The sequence below is a fragment of the Primulina tabacum genome, chromosome 8 (genome assembly GCF_025594145.1).
Source record: "Primulina tabacum isolate GXHZ01 chromosome 8, ASM2559414v2, whole genome shotgun sequence".
Taxonomy (NCBI): domain Eukaryota; kingdom Viridiplantae; phylum Streptophyta; class Magnoliopsida; order Lamiales; family Gesneriaceae; genus Primulina; species Primulina tabacum.
This window is the reverse complement of record NC_134557.1, coordinates 27,631,643-27,653,651: the sequence shown is the minus strand read 5'-3', so window position 1 is coordinate 27,653,651 and position 22,009 is coordinate 27,631,643. Positions and strand designations below refer to the sequence as shown.

Below are 22,009 nucleotides of genomic sequence, written 5' to 3'. Positions count from 1 at the left end.
ACGATTGTTCAAATCGGCATATGTATATTGTACAGGATGACATACAGATATGACAAGACGACTGAGAGGTATGTCAAAAAAAAAAGGGGGTCAGATGGTATTTCCAGAGTTAATTATATCATACCGTGATTTTGGTTGATTTTATACTTTTGGCAGAATGTATGCATGATTTTCATCTATGGTTATAGATGGACGGATAGTAGGAGCAAACTATCTAGATACTGGAGGATATCCAGGAACTGTAGTGCTGGATTTTTGCAATAGTGACCTGATGTCTTGTCACTTTATTAATTATTGTACAATAATAGCTATTAGATGAGTATCGAGATAGCTCTAGTCGAGGTATTGTACAGTGAGAACTGCGAATTTCCTTCATATGGGGATGATACTGCGGTGATACCTGAGATTGGATTTGACGGGATCCAAGATCTGATAAAGAAAATGAAACTGAATCAGAAGCAAATGAAGATAGTTCGGAAATTGATATGAACTAAGCCAACGTCGGGCGATGACTGTTGGTGTTTGAGGCCGAGATTGAGTTGTTAGGAGCTATTGATTGGTATATACGGATGTTGTATAGCCAGTATTTGCAATTAACTTTATCAGAATGGTTTGGTAGAATGAGTTTTCTGAAGTAACCTCTATTATACATTCCTTCTTTATCTGAATAGATTGTATGTGATTTCGAGGACGAAATCATATCTTAGAGGGGGAGAAATGTAAGGCCCGAGATTTTAATTACGGTAATCTAAGATTAATCTGAAATGATTTATTGATTACTTGATGGGATTTAGATGGGACACGTTGGAATTGGATTTTGTATTGTGAAGTGCGGGTTGTGCGTGACCAGAAGGTCTCGTGCATATGCGGGGAAAGTGTGCGCGCATATGCGCGAGCCATGCGAGAAGCCAAGGGAGAATTCCAGAGACTTCGGCGCATATGCGCGACGTGGATGGGCGCACATGTGCGAGGTAGGCAGAACATTGCGCGCACATGCGCGAGGAAGACAGAACCATGCGCGCACATGCGCGGCTTGAATGCGCGGAACGTCCAGAGAGTTTGGCGCACATGCCGCGCATATGCGCGAGTGAAGGGATGTGCGAAACAGAACATCTCGCGCATATGCGTGAGATATGTCGCGCATATGCGCGAGAAGATAAATGCGGAAGGTGCCGGGCCGAACCTCCGGCGCATATGCACGGCTTTGTGCGCGCATATGCGCGCGACATGCAGAACAAGAAGAAGCCACTTGTCTTTTTAGGTGCAACGTGTATATATATATATATGTATATCCAAGAAATTTCCTCAGAATTGAGAAGGGAAGCACCGAGGAAGCTTTGCGTGAGATTTGAGATTTACGAGTGATCCGTCCTTCTGATTTTGAATTCGAGTACGGTATCGAGTTCCTATCAACGCAGGCTACAACTGGACGTAAGTTTTGTTACGTTAAGATACGATTTTAAATTATGATGTTGTTAGAATTGAATAGGAATCATATATGGTGTTTCTGATACAGTGGACATCGTATAATCGAAGTCAGATTAAAGAACAGACTGGTTATGTAATTGTTATGATTTTTGGAATTGATTGATTGAGATTCGATATTAGTTTTGTATTGTTATTGAAATTATGAGTTGCACCGATATTTATTATGAGTTCTGGTATTATATCTGTGGTGTTGGAAGTGACGGGGTTATCGAGACTGTATTGTTATGCCGTCGAAACATCCGTAAATTGATATTGATCAGACTCGGTATTGGTTGAGATGGTATTGTTGTATCATATGTCGATTGGCATTGATCAGATTATGTTTTGATTTGAGTATTAATCAGAACAGGTTTTGAACTGAGTTATATGCTGATATTGTATCTATTCGATTGTCATTATCAGATTGGGTATGGACAGAGTTGAATTCGGGACTTCGTCTTCGTCGGACCGAGAAGATAAAGGTATAAATTAATGTTGAGTTGGGTCGGACCGAGAAGATAAAGGTATAAATTAATGTTGAGTTGGGATTGCACAACTCTAGTAAGGTTTGGCTCGAGTTTCCCTGAATCACATACTTTACCTTATTGCATTGATTTGACTGATGTACTTGTTCTCTTGATTTATAGATAGCAGGTATTAGACGAGTAATTTTGTGACAGAAGTGCCTGATAGTGGTGGGATGGCCACGGGCACATTGCACGATGTCACAAGATATTGTATTGGCGATAGTGCCAAAGTCTGTCACCGGATGTTTGGCTATCGATGTGGATAGAATTGTAGCTTCTTCTATTACTGGTGATCGGTACCGTATCGACGTGGATAGAATCATAACTTCTTCTATTACTGATGGTCGATATCATATCGATGTGGATAGAATCGGAGTTCCTTCTATTAGTGGTGATCGATACTATACCGATGTGGATAGAATCCCAGCTTCTTCTATTACTGGTGATCGATACCATATCGATGTGGATAGAATCGGTATTACTTCTATTACTGGTGATCGATATGGAATGCTAACATCTGGAACCGGGATCCCTAGACTAGGATTGAGTCTAGTCTAAAATGTGGAGTCATGAGTCTAATTGACAGTTTATATTGAGTTATGTTGATTATGTTCCTGAATATGGTACATGATGAATTATGTTCCTGATGAAGGTACATGTTTAGAATAGGATTTATTATTGATATGAATTTATATTCTGATTTGAATACATGTTAGAAATATCTAATATATGCTTTTATATTGTTTTTATGATTGTATGTATACATGATTTATACTGAGAATGTAATTCTCACCGGAGTTATCCGGCTGTTGTCTTGTTTGTATGTGTGCATGGCAACAGGTGGGATAAGGTTAGGGTCAAGAAAAGAACGGGGCTGGACTAGATAGCGTGGAGATCCGGGCTTTTAGGCTACTTAGGATTCAGCACTGTCATATAGTTGAACCTAGTTGAATTCTTGTAGACAATACATGATTTGTATGTTTATGTTTAATATGTAATTTGAATTGAATTACATTACGTTTTCGCTTTCTATTTTAAAAAAAAAATTTAGACCCTGTTTATTATAATTGTTTGAATTATTCCTAAAGACGATTAAGGAATGAATTAGCGTCCGGGTCCCCACATCAATAGTTCTCTGGTGGAATACCAGTAACGTCATCAGGGAATACATCAAGAAAGTCCCTCATAAACATCTGATAACAACGGACTGGGAGCATCAGTGGCTGAAATAGTACTGGCTAAGAATGTCTGATTATAATATATAATTAAAATTTTCTAAAAATGCAGGAGTCCAAATTAACTTACAAGTTGGGTCTTATTTTACTCAGGAATCCGATTTTGTTAAACGAATGACTTATAAAGACCGAAAGTTTTTATTTTTGAAAGTTTCCTTAATAAACTTTTATTTTATAATTAAATGGGCCTAAATTGGTGTGATTCATCTAGAATTAATAGGCTTAAATATTTCTAAACTTAAAACCTAAAACCCTAACATCTCATTAAACCTAAATTTCGAAAAAAAAAACAAAACAAAAGAACTAGGGTTCTTGGCATCTTGCAGCAGCCGGAAGCACACACCGTATTTTCAAGAATTCAAGAGCAAAATTTGAAGGCTAGTCGTCGCACGTTCGCTCTTCTTCACAATCCGCGCCAACGATTGAATATTCGAACATTTTTAACACAAAGACACGTTTTAAAACTTTCTTTTTGCACCATTCAAACCATATTATGTATGATTTAATTTTTTAAGCATGAAAAATGTGTGGATCAAATATATTTAGTTGTTTAAAGGTTTATTTTAAAAATTTTGACGTTTTTACACTCGTTTGAGACGTGTTATGATTTCTAAAGAACATGCTGCTGTTATGAGACGTTAAAGGATTGGAAAAAGATTGGAACGAGGGCTGGACAATAGCATTAGGGCCGTTGATCGCCGCCATCGTGATCCTATCACCTTCTGCCTTCTAACTCTCAACGCCAAATTTCTTCTATCTTCTGTAGTACGAATTAGAAGATGAATCATGTTTCGATTGTGGAATGGAAAAGGAGAATGAAAAAACGGTGGTTAATCCAATAGATCGATTGTTTGAACTTACTAGAATGATCATCTACATTAATACCGGAATAATTTGGTGTACATCATTTAGAATACAAAGGTAAATAACAATAAACATCATATACATAGATTTGAATCATATTACGCCCAAAAATTTTGATTGTCAAAACGTAAATTTCTTTGAAAATTTTCAACTTCTGTTACGTCTTATGTGCGAAAAAATAGTATTCCCGAGCATTTTCCAACTCACATTTCCTTTTCTTGGTTACATTTTGCAGAATTTCCCGCAACACATTTATCTTTTTTGGTTAGTTCAATCCTACCCTCAAGGCATTTCGATCTTACCCTTTGAGCAACGACATACAAAGAGACATGATTTCTCATGAGGACTATAAATTGGACGAACACTTGTACGCCATTGGATGAACACTTGTTAGAGCATCACCCTCGATACCCTTTCTTTTCTCCTTTCAGGTTCTTATGGAATAACCATGACAACAAGTAATCATTCACCAGGTGAGTTGTATATTCAAATTTCAATAAGATGGGAATTAAGGAACTAAATAATTAAATCGAGTGGCTTAAGATATTTTGGGTTTTATTCCTTTGGGAATGCTTGTAAACTTGGCTAGTTGGTGAACTTAGTTAGAGATCCTCAACGCAAAATACTAATTCATGTCATTCTTTCTTTCCTCTCTTTGAATGCAGCATTGAAATGCATATTCAGTGGCACAAGTGAACAACTCGTATCTTTATAATAAAATAAATTTTACATTTGAACATGAAAATTAAATAACAAAACATATAATTTAACAAGTTCCACTTATAGAAAGTAAAATGTTTCAACTCGCAACAGTTCTTTAGACAAAATTTCAAAGAGTTGATAAAGAGAAAGGCGTTGCCACTGTTAGAGTAGATGTCCTGCAAGCCAACTGTTGGCTAGGGAATTTATTGATTCAAGTGTAATAAACAATCTTTATTTTGATATAATTTAACTTTTTATGGTCTTGTTATACTTTATCTGTATACTCATGCAAACAGCATAGATAAAGTCCTTGATTATGCTTTAATACAAATGAATCGTAATTCGATGTTGAAACTCATTTGTAAACACTGCATATTCTAAATTCGTTTCTAGTCGAGTCAGCCGCTTAAAACAGGGATAAAGGTCGTTTGAGCTCGAGACTAGCATCTGTGATGTTGTGTACTGCGTTTCTTGGTAAGGACATGGAGATGTCCAAACATGCAGATGGGTAGTCATATGATGATTATACCAAACAACCCTCGCTCGGACTTTCCAAGTGGTTATCATTCATCGAGAGCATAAGTCCGTGATTATGATTGTACACCATTAGTCCTTACGACCCGGGAAAACACTGAGCTCTATATGCTAGAGCTGTGCTTTGACTCGTTTACCGGCTCCAGGAGATTCATCAGGTGGCGAGGTTGGGTACAGCTGCGACATATATAGGAGCCAGTGCATTGTAGTCGGGGATTCAGCGCTCACCTGCGGGTGTGGATATTCTATGTGATCTGATGAAATAATAGTGCATGGAATCTCTGGCCAGAGTATGAGATGTACGTTAGAGAAGGAGTTCTCAAATAGTACACGCGATGCCACTATTATAGTTATCACATAGTTATCGAATTATTATGCAACCCTCGATGAACCAATGGTTGCAGATTCGATCGGGATATATGAGATGAAGGGACCGTACTATACGTTAATCATAATCAACTGGTTCTTGCAGTCACTATCAGTAATACATAGGGGATCATGGGGCGATGCTACTAGACGCTCTTACCATGATCCGATGGTTGCAATCAGAAATGAGTTCTGGCATTCTTGATCAAGGCGTTAATGAAAAGAATGGGGCTAACTAGGGTAAGCCTGAATAAAAGATTATATCCTGAATCACAAAGAGTTGCGAACCCACGGCTAGCTGTATCCCTGAACCTTTGAGGGTCACACAAGCACTGGATCGTTTGTTCCTGTTAAGAGAATAAATTCAAGAAGTTGAATTTATATTATATAGTAAATTTAAGGAGTTGAATTTATGATAATTAAATTTTGAGAGAATAAATTCAAGGAGTTGAATTTATAAAATTTGAGAATTTAATTTATTAAACTCAAATGTTGAGTTTATTAAATATTAAATTTTGGAGGTGATGAAAATTCAAGTAGTTGAATTAATAATTTAAATAATAAATTCAAATGTTGAATTTATAATTTATTTAATTTATTAAGCTCAAAAGTTGAGTTGATTAATTAATAAATTAAATATGGTGGGTAATATGTTTAATGGGCTTGTCGGAGTATAAGTCCAACATAATAAATAATTAAAGTTTTAATAGACCTTGATTAAATTAATCAAACTAGTTGGACTAGCCCAATTAATTAAATCAAGCCCATTAATGTTAATTATGTAATTAAGCTATAATTTAATTATAAATAAAGGTTGATAGGTCAACCCTAGCCTCCACCACAACAAAACTCACGAGAACTCCACTTTTCAAAGATAGAGAATTTCGGCCACTTGTTTTTGAAAAGAAATATTGTGTCGTCTCTCAATTTGTTTTCTCCAACGTAAAATCTCTTCCAATATTTCTAGTGCAATTTGGAAGATGAACAAATCATCTAGTCGTGGACCTGATTAGAAGCAAGGAGTCCTTGAAGAAAGTTCGTAGGGATTCATCAAGAGCTAATCCGTTTATACCGGATTAGTTGGAGCCACGTGATTAATTCACCAAGGTATAATTACTAAATATCCTATGAATGTTTATGATAAAATCATACGAGCGCCCAAAGCAAAATATATTTTGATTGTCAAAATAAATAAAATTTTTAAAACTCCCGCTGCGTTTGGGATTGTAGAAAACTCAGATCCAACAGTAGTATCAGAGCCAGGCTTTCTGAATCGTATGATTTTAAATTATATTGAATAATTTGTTTCTAACCACACAAGAAAATTTTCAAAAAATTATAGCACCATAAAAAATTATTTTTTCCAGAAAACAAAAAAAATTATTTTTCGTATCTGCCTGGAACTGTTCCGTGCAGACCCGCGCGTGCCTGTGAGCGCAGGTGTGCCGCCACTGCCCGAAACGTTCGGGCAGCGGGCGCGCAGCGAGGGCGGCTGCTCGGGATCATCTCGGGAAGCGTGCTGAATGGCGGGCTTGAATTGTTTGGGCCCAAGGTGCAATTTTCTGATTTTTCCAAATTTTTGGGCAAAATTGATATTTTTGGAAAATGGTTCAATTTTTATTTTGGAAAATTAATTTTTGGAGAATTAATAATTTTCTTGTAAAATAAATAATTAGAATATGATTTTAATTATTTATGGTAAAAATAAGTTTTATAAGAAATCAGTTATTATTGATTTAATTGGAAATTAAATAAAGGAGTTTATTTAATTTATTAAACTCTTTAATAATTGTGGTGGTTAGTGATAAAGTTATTAGATATATGATTTATCAATTAAATAAATTGTTTAATTAAATTGATTTTAATATTTGATATTAAATGCATGAAGGATGATCGAGAGCCTTGACCATTGTGTTAGGTGTATGTTAGGATATTTTACTGTTTTATTCGTTTTTAATATTTGATATTATTAAAGTGGGCCTGGTTTATGGCTCGTTCCCACCCCCATGAGATGTATCCCTTATGTGTCATGGCTATTTAAATGTAATTTTTAGAAATAATGGGAGATCAAGACTGGAAGATGGTGGGCCCGATGAACGAGATGAAGACAAGTAAAATATTGGAAGCACTTGTAATAGTTGCATTTGCATCCCTGCATTCACCTAGGTTTGGACCTGGATCCATGTATGGCTCACATTGATCTAATAGTTTTGGCGATCGATCATCCTTATTTATTGTTGAATGTCATATTATGATATATGCGATATATAGTAGTATGCATGTATGTATATTATTAAGTAATATAGTTGTATGAATCCGGCAAACATACAAACTCGTGGCATGCGATTTTAAATTAAAATGATGAGACAATTTTAAAAATTAAAAAACCTCATTTTGAATATGATTCAAAATTTATATCAAACTGAAAAAGTAAAAATTAAAAGAGTTTAATTTTTCCTTATCTTCCATCAACCGTGGTTGCATGTTGATCGCTACCCGCGGACAGTATCTGGCTTATATTATTGGGGAGGCCTGGACGTCGGAAAGCTGTGACTTCCACCGGACATATGATGTGAATTGAGTGGAACTCCCATGACTTTGGCTCATATTATTGGGAGAACTCATGGCGACCGTCTACTACAATTCAATATTGATGGGTTGGTTTGACACGCGAAAATAAACGGCGTCATATTATTGGGTCCTTATTAAACGTGAGGCAAAACACGCGGAAGTTGCATAGGGATGCAATTGGATTCTACCTTTTAGAAATTATAATTGGATGATATTATTCGGGATTATAATTGGCTAATTGGACTCTACGTGCCCACTAAGAAAATACGATTTCCCTTTTTCATCAGAGGGTGGTGAAAATGTTAAAATAGTGGGAGGGAGATTTATAAAATAAAATCCATATTTTATATCTTAAATTTATTTTAAAATAATCAACAACCATTATTCTGTTTTCGTATCAGTATATTTTCGATTTCGCCACGTAATACATTTCTGTTATTAACAAGCTAACCGAATCTAATTTTCAAGACTGGTTGGGAAATTGTTCTGAATTCGGAGAAAATAACATACACACTAATGTCAATCCTGCTGAACTGACAAAGCTTGCAAGATGGTAGGACCATAGTATGCAATCTAAAGTGTAACATGCTCGCTTCTATGTCAAATGAACTGTAGGGACAGTTTGAGGAAATGTTGAATGCTGCTGACATTCGAATACACATGCAAGAGTTTCATGGTACATGAAACCCGTACATTGATGCACACCATTTTTAAAACCTCATGATTACATGCATGCAAGATGGGGCTATGGCCCATGAGCATGGTGTACGTATAACTGGGCTTATTGAGAATGTGGTGGACCTGAATATGTGATTCCTAACAAGTTACTAGATAACATCAATTTGTTGTCTTTCCCTTCCTCATTTGACAGGGTTATGGTGAACTTCAATTTGAATAAGACAGATGATAGCCTTGAAGAGCCAGTCAATACGCTTATAACTTATGAGATCACCATAAATCAGGGAATTGTTGTTTTTCTAATGGGCCTCTCGTCAGATGAAAAATGGCCCACCAGGTAAGGGAAAGAAATGTTCTGCCACTCACAAGAAAAACAAACCCAATAAGAGGCAAAGTCTAAAAGACACTTAAAAGGCCTGCAAAGCCCGGTAAGTTAGAACATATTTATTTCACTGCAAGAAGTCCAGACATAAGAAATTATATGTGCCAGAAATGTTCTGGAAATGATAAGTGAATGTCCAAGTAAACATAATTTCAACAACAAACAAAAGAAAAATAGAAAACCCGAATCCCGCTCAAATATGGCAAGCTAGACAAGGTCATATTTCCCAAAGAAGGATGCACAAGCTAGTGAGAGAAGGCATGTTTGACTTGTCAGACATAAATTCTCTACCAACTTGTGAGTCCTGTCTAAAAGGAAAAATGAATAAATTCCATTCAATGGAAACATGGAACATGCGCATGGTCTACTGGATTTGATCCACACGAACGTTTGTGGTATGGGTACGTTTATTTGATGAAACACAAATCTGAAGCATTTGAAAAGTTCAAAGAGTTCAGATCTGAAGTAGAAAATCAGCTGGAAAGAAGTATTAAGGCACTTCGATCTGATTGAGGTGGAGAATACTTAAGTGCTGAATTTTTGGGTTATCTAAAAGAGAATGAGATTCTGTCACAGTGGACTCCACCAGCAACACCACAATTGAATGGTGTTTCTGAACGTCGAAATCGAACCTTGATGGACATGGTTCGATCTATGATGGGATTCACTGAATTGCCTATATCGTTTTGGGGCTTTGAGCTTGAAACTGCGGCAATGTTGTTGAATAATGTCCATACTAAAGCAGTTGATAAAACATCATATGAGATATGGATTGGAAAAACTCCCAAATATTCTTACGAGAGAATATGGGGATGTCCTGCTTGCGTGAAGCAGACATTGGGAGACCAATTGGATAGTAGATCCACTTTGTGCTACTTTGTAGGATATCCAAAGAATTCAGTTGGATAATATTTCTATCACTGCACTCCCTCAACTATAGTAGTTGAACCTAATCCCCAACAACCAGTAGTTGAAGTACAAGCTCCTAGAAGGTCTGATAGGCTTATTAGACCACCTGCAAGATATACACTTCTTCATGAACAAGGTCATGATGAGCCTTGTGTTGGATGTGATCCAATGAACTTTAAAGAAGTAATATCTGATACTGATTCAACCAAACGGCTTGAAGCCATGCAGTCAAAAATGGACTCTATGTATTCAAACCAAGTCTGGACATTAGTGGATCCAACTGAGGGAATCGTTCCCATAGGATGCAAATGGATCTACAAAAGAAATCTTGGGGCAGATGGAAAGGTAGTGACCTTCAAAGTAAGACTGCTTGGAAAAGGTTATACTCAAAGATAAGGGGTTGTCTATGAGAAAACTTTTCCACCAATTGCTATGTTTAAGTCCATTAGAATACTACTAGCCATAGCAGCATGGTATGACTATGAGATTTGGCAAATGGATGTAAAGACTGCATTCCTCAATGGAGACATCAAAGATGAAATTGATATGTCTCAACCTGAGGGATACACATCAGTGGGAAGTGAGCATAAGGTATGCAAACTTCAGAGATCAATATATGGTCTCAAGCAGACGTCAAGGAGTTGGAACCTCAGATTTGATAGCATTATCAAAGAGTTTGGTTTTGCTAAGAATCCTAAGGAACCATGCGTGTACAAGAGAGTTAGTGGGAGTGCAGTGATATTCCTTGTACTTTATGTTGATGATATCCTGCTCATTGAAAATGATGTAGAATTATTGCAATCAACTAAAGTATGGTTAGCCAGTAAATTCTTCATGAAAGACATGGGTGAAGCATCCTACGTATTGGGAATACAAATCTATAGTGATAGATCAAAGAGGATGCTCGGCCTCACCCAAGCCACCTATATCAATACCATTATAAAACGATTCTCTATGGAAGAGTCCAAAAGAGAATACTTACCAATATGTCATGGTATTACTCTATCTAAGGCAATGTGTCCCAAAATTGATGAAGAGATAGAGATGATGACACGCATTACATATGCGTCAGCCATTGGTAGTGTCATGTATGGTATGATATCGACACGTCCTGATGTTTCTTACGCTTTGAGTGTTACAAGCAGATATCAGGCGAACCCTGGTCCACTACATTGGAAGGTCGTGAAAGAAATTCTTAAGTACTTGAGAAGGACTAAGAACTTGTTCATGGTCTATGGGGGTGGAGAATTAAAATTGGAAGGCTACAATGATTCTAGCTTCCAATGTTACGTAGATGATTCGAAATCGACCTCTGGGTTTGTATTCATGCTTAATGGTTCGGCTGTCTCTTGGAAGAGTTCCAATCAAGACACCGTTGCGGATTCCACCACTGAAGTTGAATACATTGTTGCATATGCCGCAGCAAAAGAGGTAGTTTGGATGAGGAATCTTGTCCAAGAGTTGGGTGTTATTCCTAATGGAGTTGATCCAGTCCCGCTGTACTGCGACAACACTGGTGCCGTTGCGCAAGCAAAGGAACCACGGTCTCATCAGCGATCCAAACCTGTACTGAGGAAGTTCCACATCATACGGGAGATTGTGGGAAGAGGAGACATATCGGTCGAAAGAGTCCCCTCTGCAGATAATGTAGCTGATCCACTTACATAGCCCATGCTAGGACCATTGTTTGAAAAGCATCGCGAAGCAATGGGATTAACGTTTATGGGTAGTTGACTCTAGGGCAAGTGGGAGATTGTTAGAGTAGATGCCCTGCAAGCCAACTGTTGGCTAGGGAATTTATTGACTCAAGTCTAATAAAAAATCTTTATTTGATATAATTTAACTTTTTATGGTCTTGTTATACTTTATCTGTATACCCATGCAAACAGCATAGATAATGTCCTTGATTATGCTTTAATACAAATGAATCGAATTTGATGTTGAAAATCATTTGTAAATACTGCATATTCTAAATTCGTTCCTAGTCGATTCAACCGCCTAAAACAGGGATAAGGTCGCTTGAGCTCGAGACTAGCATCTGTGATGTTGTGTACTGCGTCTCTTGGTAAGGGCATGGAGATGTCCAAACATGCAGATGGGTAGTCATATGATGATTATACCGAACAACCCACCCTCGGACTTTCCAAGTGGTTATCATTCATCGAGAGGATAAGTCCGTGGTTATGATTGTACACCATTAGTCCTTACGACCCGGGACAACACTGAGGCTCTATATGCTAGAGCTGTGCTTTAACTCGTTTACCGGCTCCAGGAGAGTCATCAGGTGGCGAGGTTGGCTACAGTTGCGACACATATAGGAGCCAGTGCATTGTAGTCGGGGATTCAGCGCTCACCTGCGGGTGTGGATATTCTATGTGATCTAATGAAATAATAGTGCATGGAATCTCTGGCCAGATTATGAGATGTACGTTAGAGAAGGAGTTCTCAAATAGTACACGCGGTGCCACTATTATAGTTATCACATAGTTATCGAATTATTATGCAACCCTCGATGAACCAATGGTTGCAGATTCGATCGGGATATATGAGATGAAGGGACCGTACTGTACGTTAATCATAATCGACTTGTTCTTACAGGCACCATCAGTGATACCTAGGGGATCATGGGGCGATGCTACTAGACGCTCTTACCATGATCCGATGGGTGCAATCAGAAATGAGTTCTGGCATTCTTGATCAAGGCGTTGATGAAAAGAATGGGGCTAACTAGGGTAAGCCTGAATAAAATATTATATGTTGAATCACAAAGAGTTGCTATAATGGCCCGAAAATTCGTGTTTGAAAATTTGCGGAAAAATTTTTAAATTTTCTTTTTAAAATAATTAAAATGCCTCATTCACAAAATAAACTGATAAATCAAGTTTAATGTTCAAAATAGCAGCGGAAGAAATTATTGTTCGCAAAATAACAAGTTAAAGTAATCCAACAACTGATAAAAATGTTTAAGCATAAAAATGGTAAATGCTGTAAATGAGGTCCTCGGGTTCCACTACTGCCGACCCAAGCTAGCTCACTGGTCCCCGCCCTTGGTCCCGACCTCATCAGTACCTACAACAATCAAGTCTAGTGAGTCTAAAGACTCAGCATGCATATATCGTAAATAACGAGTAAATAATATAATAAAATTGCATGAGAGTAAAAATATAATGTCATGAGGCATAACGTAAAATATCGTGTCATGATTAATTATAATACGTGCATAACTGAACTGAAAATCATAGTGAAAATGTTTGCTCCTTGGAGCCTTGTAATGAAATAGCATGTAATAATTTTCTGGTGAGATTATGGTATACGCAAGTGGCCCCTGCACTGAACTGACCGGTAAGTGACCACCGGGTGAAGTAATGTTTGTCTGATCAGACTAATGCCACAGTATACTGGGTGAAACTGAGCTGAATCGGTAAGTGACCACCGGGTGATACAATAATCTCATGATAGTGAAATGGCCACAAGCAATATCGCATAAATCTTAAAAATGAATATTTTATATTTTTATGCACGTAATATAATTAAATGGCATAATTAAATATCCTGTATTATTTTACCACATGGATTGGATCGTTCCTAGGCTTGCTGCGACCTAAATTTAACATGAAAAATATGCAAATGATTTTCTTGACCAAACTTTGTAATTGAATCCAAAAACGAGACAATTACGCCCAACGACTTTGTATTTAATCATGACTCCGTGCCAACCCGAAACAACACCGAACCATCATTTAGTCATGATTAAAATTCACTTCAAATGATGAAATAATGCTCCTAAAATGATAAAACGTGAAACGCTCTTTCGAGAGTCAATTTGGCACATCGCACCGTAATTTCTCGTACGACCTCTAAAATGATCTGAATCACAAACGTCCAAAAAAATGACCTTCCTAACTTGATGAGGCACTGTCCAGTTCAAGGCCATAGGCTAAAAGCCAACCAAAAACACGGAACACACCTCTGAACCGCGACGTCACTTTCTGTCAAAATATAGCAGCAGCGCCTTTGATTACTTGCGTCGTTTTCGAGACTACCGGCCATTGGGTCTTGAACCACTGACCAGAGCCTCTTACCAACGTCCTAAGGAATGATTTGAACCATGGCTAAGGGCCCTAGGCCAGCCACAATTCGAACCACACCATGAAACCAGCCGAGAAGTCCCACCCGAGAGCACCCTTGCGTGCGTGAGGTGTATTGCTTCGCTTGCTGTCTTGTGTCGTTCCAGTGGTCATTTGATTGACCATGGCACGATCTAGACATCAAGAGGTATGGTATGAACCGTAGCTAAGGGCCAGAGGCCAAACAAGATCCACACCACTCTACAAAACCGAAACATTACATGCAATAAGGGGAAAGGGGCCGAGGGGCTGTTCTTGTTTGTTTTGGTTAAAAACCGATTCCACCATGGACCATGCCTCGAAAGGGCGACTTGGTCACGTCTTAGACATGACCAGGAGATGTTCTAACCATGGCTATAGCCCTTAGGGCAGCCAAAATCAGATCCATCAATCTTTGACAGCAATCAAGAAAATCGAATGCAAATGGGACATGTTTGGGGAGTTGCTGTCATTTCTGGTTTCCAGCGGTTATGGGGCTTGAACGAATGGATCATTATGATCCTAACATGTCCTAGTACATGTCTAGATGCAGCTTTGGGAGCCTGGACACGAGCCAATCATATGTACTCAAAGAAACAAGCAAACCGTAAAGAACAAGAGGGCCGAAGAAATCTGCACTTCATGTTTCGAAAATAGCATGGAAAAATTTCGGTTTTTGCTTGAATAAAATCATGAGTATGTTGTTTAAAATACTAATATGGCTTGATTGAAGAGCAAATAAAAACATATACATGCCTTGGTTTCGTTTTGAAAAGAAAACGAACGAATATGACGACGCGGCGCGGAGGAGACGGAGTGTTCTTCTTGTTCTTGCTTCTAATCGATTTCTCTCTTGTTCCTTCTATGAGGCTCACGATTTTAGCTCTAAATCCTCTCTGAATTTCGGTGGTGAGGAGTGGGAATGATGGTTAGGAGAGATGGAGGGGAGTTGCAATATAAAAGGGATTCAAATGGCATGACCAAGTCTTGCTCCCTTTTGAATTTGAAATGTTTTGATATCAAATATTCTAGGAGGGATATAGGAGGTACAATGACCGATTCATCATTTCATCTCAAGGCTAGGATAATGATTTATTATTAATAATTAATGGTGATAAAAGTGAAAGGATTATCATGCCAAGAAATAATAAGGAAAGGGTCAAAGGTGGTGAGTTGTCAAAGAATTGATAAGTCATCTATGAGGTGGCCGAATCATGCTATTAAGTGGAGGGGAAATATTGCTTAGTTAGTGTATTTTAAACCTTTATAGCCTTACCTATCCTTTAAATAATTTAGTGAATTAACACATTAATTATGGAACCTAAATGAACTTATTTCCTACTTACCTCAAGTTACTTAAATAATTCCTTAAACCTTCTTTTAACTTAAATTAACTTATTAGTTAGCTAAAATAAATTCTGGGAATGTTTTCTTAATATTAAATTTTATCTCAAAACTCCAACTCCAGTCCGGCCTCACTTAATTAACTGAAAAGACAATATTTAAAGTACTGCATAAAATAATTAAATTTAAAAGAAGAATTTAAAACCTCAAGCAATAAAATCATTTTAATTTAAAATACTAGAATTATGCATGACTTATACGTAGTCTAATTTACGGGTTCTACAACTCTCCCCCCTTAAAAGACATTTCGTCCTCGAAATTAAAACTCACCGAATAACTCAGGGTACCGACTCCTCATCTCTGGCTCAGACTCCCACGTTGGTTCCTCCTCTGAATGGTTGAGCCATTTGACTTTCACTCACTTAACCAGTTTGTTCTGAAGCTTCTTCTCCTGTCTGTCTAAGATCTGCACTGGTCTCTCCTCATAAGACAGGTTCGGAGTAAGCTGCAACGGCTCAAAGTTCAAGACATGCGAAGGATTCGCCATATACTTCCTCAGCATAGAGACGTGGAACACATTGTGTACTCCGGCCAGATTCGGCGGAAGAGCCACACGATAAGCTAGCGTCCCTACTCTGTCGAGGATCTCAAATGGTCCAAGAATCTCGGGCTGAGCTTTCCTTTCTTCCCAAATCGCATGACACCTTTCATAGGTACTACTTTCACAAAGACATGGTCGCCCACGGCTGTAAGGCTTGAGATTTATTATTCTTCATTGATGTGATATTCGGAAGATATGAGTATGCATGACATGTAATGAGAAGCACTAAATGAGATTATGAAGTGTTGCATGAGATATAGACTGCACCCGCGGTAAGGAAAGGACCGCACCCGCGGTTGAGCTCATAAATTGTGAAAGAATTACAGTAGCATGAGCGCACATGCGCCTAAAGAAGGACTGCACCCGCGGTGCATGGACAGAAAGTTGAATAGAATTACAGTAGCAACACCGTACCCGCGGTCCCAGAGGTAGCGCACCCGCGGTGCTGCTACACTAGGGTGAGCGTACCCGCGGTGTAAACCAAAGCTCCCCCGCGGCCGATGGCTCTGCATTTTGGATAGGGCTGCCGAGAGCAGACCGCACCTGCGGTCAAGAAGCCACCGCACCCGCGGTGCAACGTGTTTATTGAAAAATAATAACATTTGTCCTGGCCGTGCATATAAGGTGTATGTGTCTTCATTTCCTTCTTTGCTAGCCTAAGAACCGAGAGAAAGGGAGAGCAAGTTCAGCAAATTCCCTCAAGTTTCATTCCATCTTTGAATTGTGATTACTCAAGATTTAACCATCCCAACTTCAATCCAAACATAGATTATTGCTCCTCTCATCAAGTGCTACAAGGGGATGTAAGTATTGTTCATTTCCAGCATGTTTTGAAATCTATATGTTGGAGGAATGATGATTTGAGTAGAGATATATGTTCTTGAGATTTTGTACATCGTAGAAACGTAAACGGATTGAAGAAATGATATCGTATATGATTGTTCTCAATTTCCAGCATATACATATTCCGATTTCTGCAGATTCTAAGATGCTAACGAGTATATTATGTTGGTTATGAATTGAGGATTATGGTTTGTTGATATATGTTGAGATTCTTATTGTTTGAGTTGATCGGTATCGAAAGATTACGCCGTTATACCGTCAAGATTGATCATTGATTCGTAGATGTGTTGAATTGAATAGAGATTGATAGAATGCATCTCGACATTGCCATTTCAGATTTGATATTGACAGATTCGACATCATGACTTCGATCACGATAAAGATTGAACGACAAGAAGGTATAATTCATGTTTTGTTTGGGGAAGACACAACTCAAATGAGATTCAATTTGAGTTTCCCAACAAAATCACATACTAGAATTGTTGTTTAATTTTTATATGATTATGCTTTGTTTATAGATTTATATTCAAGCATTTGAGATAGGAAAGTCATTTGGTAGATTCGCCAAATCACTAGATGTTCGGTGTTATCGACGCTTCGGATCAGATTCAATCCGATTGTAGACATTCGATACAGACGGGGCCGAAGTCTAGGAATAAGACGTACAGTTACCCTGATTGGGATGGTAGGTGACAGACAGTGACGTCTTATTCACACCGGGATCCCTAGAGTTAGAGTTGAGTTGAGTCAAGATATGAATTGAATTGAGTTGCATGCTTGTGTTAATTTGGTTTCAGAGATTATGGAACCCATTGTTACTGCTTGCTTATTTTGATTTAGTTTCATAGACTATGAAGCCTATTGTTATGAATTTTATGCATGATAATATGCTTTATGATTTATATTGTGTATATGCATGTATACATGTTTTATACTGGGATTTATTCTCACCGGAGTATCCGGCTGTTGTCTTATTTTGTATGTGTGCATGACAACAGGTGGGACAAGATCGGGGTCAAGAAGATGATGAGAGAAGATGAGTTAGAGTGGTGATTCCGGACTTATTGTAGACTTGGTTTAATACTTGAAATTTAGTAGTTGAACCTTAGACTAGTTTGAATAATTGTTGTACATTATTGTACTTTTATACTGAGATTTATATTAGTTAAATTCCATTACGGTCCTCACTTACATTTTAAAAAAAAATATTTAGACCCTGTTTAGCTTAATTGATAATTAAATCCCAAAGATGATTAACGTCCGGGTCCCCACAACAGGTGGTATCAGAGCGATAGATCCTTTAGACTGAGATAGAAGAGAATGAGAGGGGTAGAGTGAGTTTTATTTCCTTGCATGTGATTGCTAGCATGAGATTTATTTTAATGTTGACTTACATTGTGTGTGCTAGCATGACATTATGCTTTACTGCTTTAAAATACATGTTATCTAATTATTTGATTTGAATTGGTAATATGTATTATTGAGTATTAATCAGATTTGATTCTTGATCAGAGAAAGATTGGAACAGATTTGTAGTATTTGAGTACTAATGTTTTGAAAAGCAGATATACCTCCACGGAGAATTCCAGAAAGGGGTAAGTACCTCGACTAAACAGATAGATGTATCAGAAACTCAGATGGAAATACAGTTGGAAGAATTTCAGTTATTTCAGCCGCCGATTCTGAGTGGTGTCGAGACGTCTGAAGATTGTGAGAACTGGTTTGATGACATAGAAATACTGTTTGATTTACTTAATTATTCAGATGAGCAGAGAATTAAACTGATATTCCACCAGTTACGAGAGACTGCCAGAAGTTGGTGGATTACAAGTAAAAGAATGCTAGAACAGAGAGGTACAGTGATTTCGTGGGAAATATTCAGAACTGAATTTTCTCGAAGATTTTTCTCAGTTTCGTACCGGGAGGACAAGAAAGCAGAGTTTGAGAATTTGAGACAAGGTCAACTGAATATTGAAGGATATGTTGCTAAATTCTCTACTCTACTGCGTTTTGCTCCTCATGTAATTGGGAATGATGAAGCTGTAGCGGATCAGTTCATCAGAGGATTGAACTCGGAGATATTTGCATTGATGAATATGCAGCGACCTTACCATTTTGTTGATGCTTTGAGTAGAGCGAAGAGAGCGGAGGCGAGTCTGATTAGACAACTAAAAAGGGTGTGTGCGATGCAACCCAAGATACAGCAATCCCCTCTCCGATTTGATCGCGGCAGTACGAGTGAAAAGCAAGATTTGCTGAAAGCTCGAAAGAAGTTATTCAAGAAGTTAGGGAGCGGACTGAGTGGTTCGTCTAGCTCCAGTGGTTCCAGCCCGAGTTGTACTGGAGTATATTGCAGAACTTGCGGAGGGAGACATTCCACAGAGCAATGCCAGGGAGTGACAGGTAGTTGCCATATTTGTAGACAGCCGGGACACCTTGCTAGAGTTTGTCCTCAGAGAAGTTCCCGAAGATTTTAGGGAGCAGAAGACCGAAGAACAGACCCAAGGCACACTTGATGATATAGTGATAGGTACTGTTCTTTTATGATGATATTGCATATGTATTGATATATACTATGCATTCCATATGATTATCTTTGACTGAATGACATTGAGATATGCCCTATCTGTTGGGTTTGGTTGTACTGTAGTATTTATTCTTTATCTTTTGGGGGAAATGTTGACATCAGATATTTCTGTGAAATAGCGTATACTACAGTAAGAGGAGAATGAGATCGAGTTAGATTATGATGTACTTGTGTTTTCTGATTTGACTGCATTATTGATATTAATATGCTGAACAAGTACAGAACTGTTATAGATTTCCTTCAGGAAAATATAAGATTCAGACCAGATAAGGCTGATAAATAGAAATTCTACGGTAAGGATTCTAGATTCAGAATTCCTTTTATATTTAGATTGTCTATGACTCGATTATTACAGAAAGGAGCAGATGGCATCCTTATGTATTCAGTAGACGCACTGAAATCGAGCCTAGAATTGGCAGATTTGCCAATAATGTACGAGTTGCTGATATTTTCCAGATGAGATTTCGGATTTGCTTCTGATTGAAAGATATACTTCAGAATTGAAATGAGATCAGGTACTGGTTGTGTTTTAGAATTCAGTACAGAATGATATTGAATGTGCAGAATGTCATTGAATGAAGTGAAAGAATTGAAAGATCAGTAGAAGAGTACGGGCCAGGAGTTACATTTGATTTAGTGTTTCTCGGTGGCATATTTCAGTATGTTCAGAGATATTCTGATGATTTCATGCTCGTTGTATCTATGACATTTTGATATATTTGTAGCATCTGATTGATTGAATCGAATATCTGAAGATTGTATTAAATACTCTGAGAACTGTGATTATTATATACAGAAATTATTCAGATAAGAATCTTGCTTAAAAATAGATTGTAGTCAGAATAAGAGATATCTGAAGTCAATATACCGATTGATTTTGACATAGATTGAGATTGTGATCAGGGACTGAGAACGATACCGATATCAGAAATTTCAGAATGTCAGAAATTTATTTTGGTCTTAGTTGGCAGATTATCTTATACGATTGTTGTTTTGTATCTGCTTGAGTATTGTAATCGTTCTAACACAATATTTGAGACAACTTATATTGTTTGAGGGCATATTATATTTGCAAATGATATATAGCAGTTGATCAGAACGACATGAAGACGTGATTGATTAGTCAGAATTGACAATATTGCCAGGAATTGCCGTTTTATGAGTTTACTAAACTCACTAGATCAGTATAGATTATTGATATTATGAATCTGATTTGATAGTACTGTTATTCTGAGTCAGTGTTTGACATAGATTATTCAAACCGAATCAGAGTTGAACTCGAGAATTTCGGCAGTTCAGAGATTTAATCAGAATGTTCAGAACTTAAATTCGATAATCAGAGCAGAACATCGATCAGAGTGACAGATATGTGATTTTGTTACTGTATGAGAATGATTATCGTGTGATATCAAATGTTTCAGAATTGCATGACAGAATTTGATATCGATAGTCAGAACCGAATACCAGGTAGGTATATTTTTTTTAATTTATATTATTAACTGATCTGTTTGTACCAAATGGTTCGAATCTGAAATGACAGGTAGTGTCTGAAACGCACCATAGTGGATTCAGTTTTCATTTTGGTGACTGAGAATGTATGATATTCGAACAGATAGTTCTGATCTAGACAGATTAAACCAGTTGTGACAGAATTTGTACTGAAATGTGGGCAGAATTTGTACTGAAATGTCTGAATCGCCAATAAATGAAGATAGAAAGATATAAATCAGAAGAGTTATTACAGAATTGGTATATTTCTGACTAGACATGGGGAGTATAATTCGATGAATTTTGTAATGAGATTACTGCAATACTTTCCAAATTGTAAATATGATATGATTGTGATTGACAGATTGTTCAATCTATATTTATTAGTTTGTACAAGATGACGTACAAACATGACCAGAGGACAAAGATCGATGTCAAAGAAATGGTCAGATTGACCAGAATGTAGAACTAGACTATATCAGATTGTGATTTTGATTGAGTTTGTAATTGTGGCAGAACGTACCATGAACTCATTCATATATTATCCACCGACTGACAAATAGCCAGAGCGTACTATCCGGATATTGAGAGATATCCAGAGAGCTGCAGTGCTGGATGCTAGCACCAGTTGAGATGACATATTGTCGCGGTGTGATTTATTGTACGATAATAGTTAGCAGATAACCAGTTGGATAATGAAATATTTACAGACGATATATTGTACAGTGAGTACTGCAGATTTCTTTGGTATAAGAATAATATCTCGAAGATACCTTAGATAGGAGCTGATACGGTCAGAGATATG

The 22,009-nt window shown here is 37.5% G+C and overlaps 1 long non-coding RNA gene across 1 annotated transcript in view; it reads left to right on the top strand.

Annotated features, from left to right (window-relative positions):
- The first annotated feature begins 4,743 nt into the window (after nucleotides 1–4,743).
- The window catches only part of LOC142554862 (uncharacterized), a 28,445-nt gene continuing 11,179 nt past the window's right edge, over nucleotides 4,744–22,009 (top strand). Inside the window, exon 1 of the long non-coding RNA XR_012822228.1 lies at nucleotides 4,744–4,956. This is a non-coding gene — a long non-coding RNA (uncharacterized LOC142554862). The remainder of the gene's footprint in view (nucleotides 4,957–22,009) is intronic.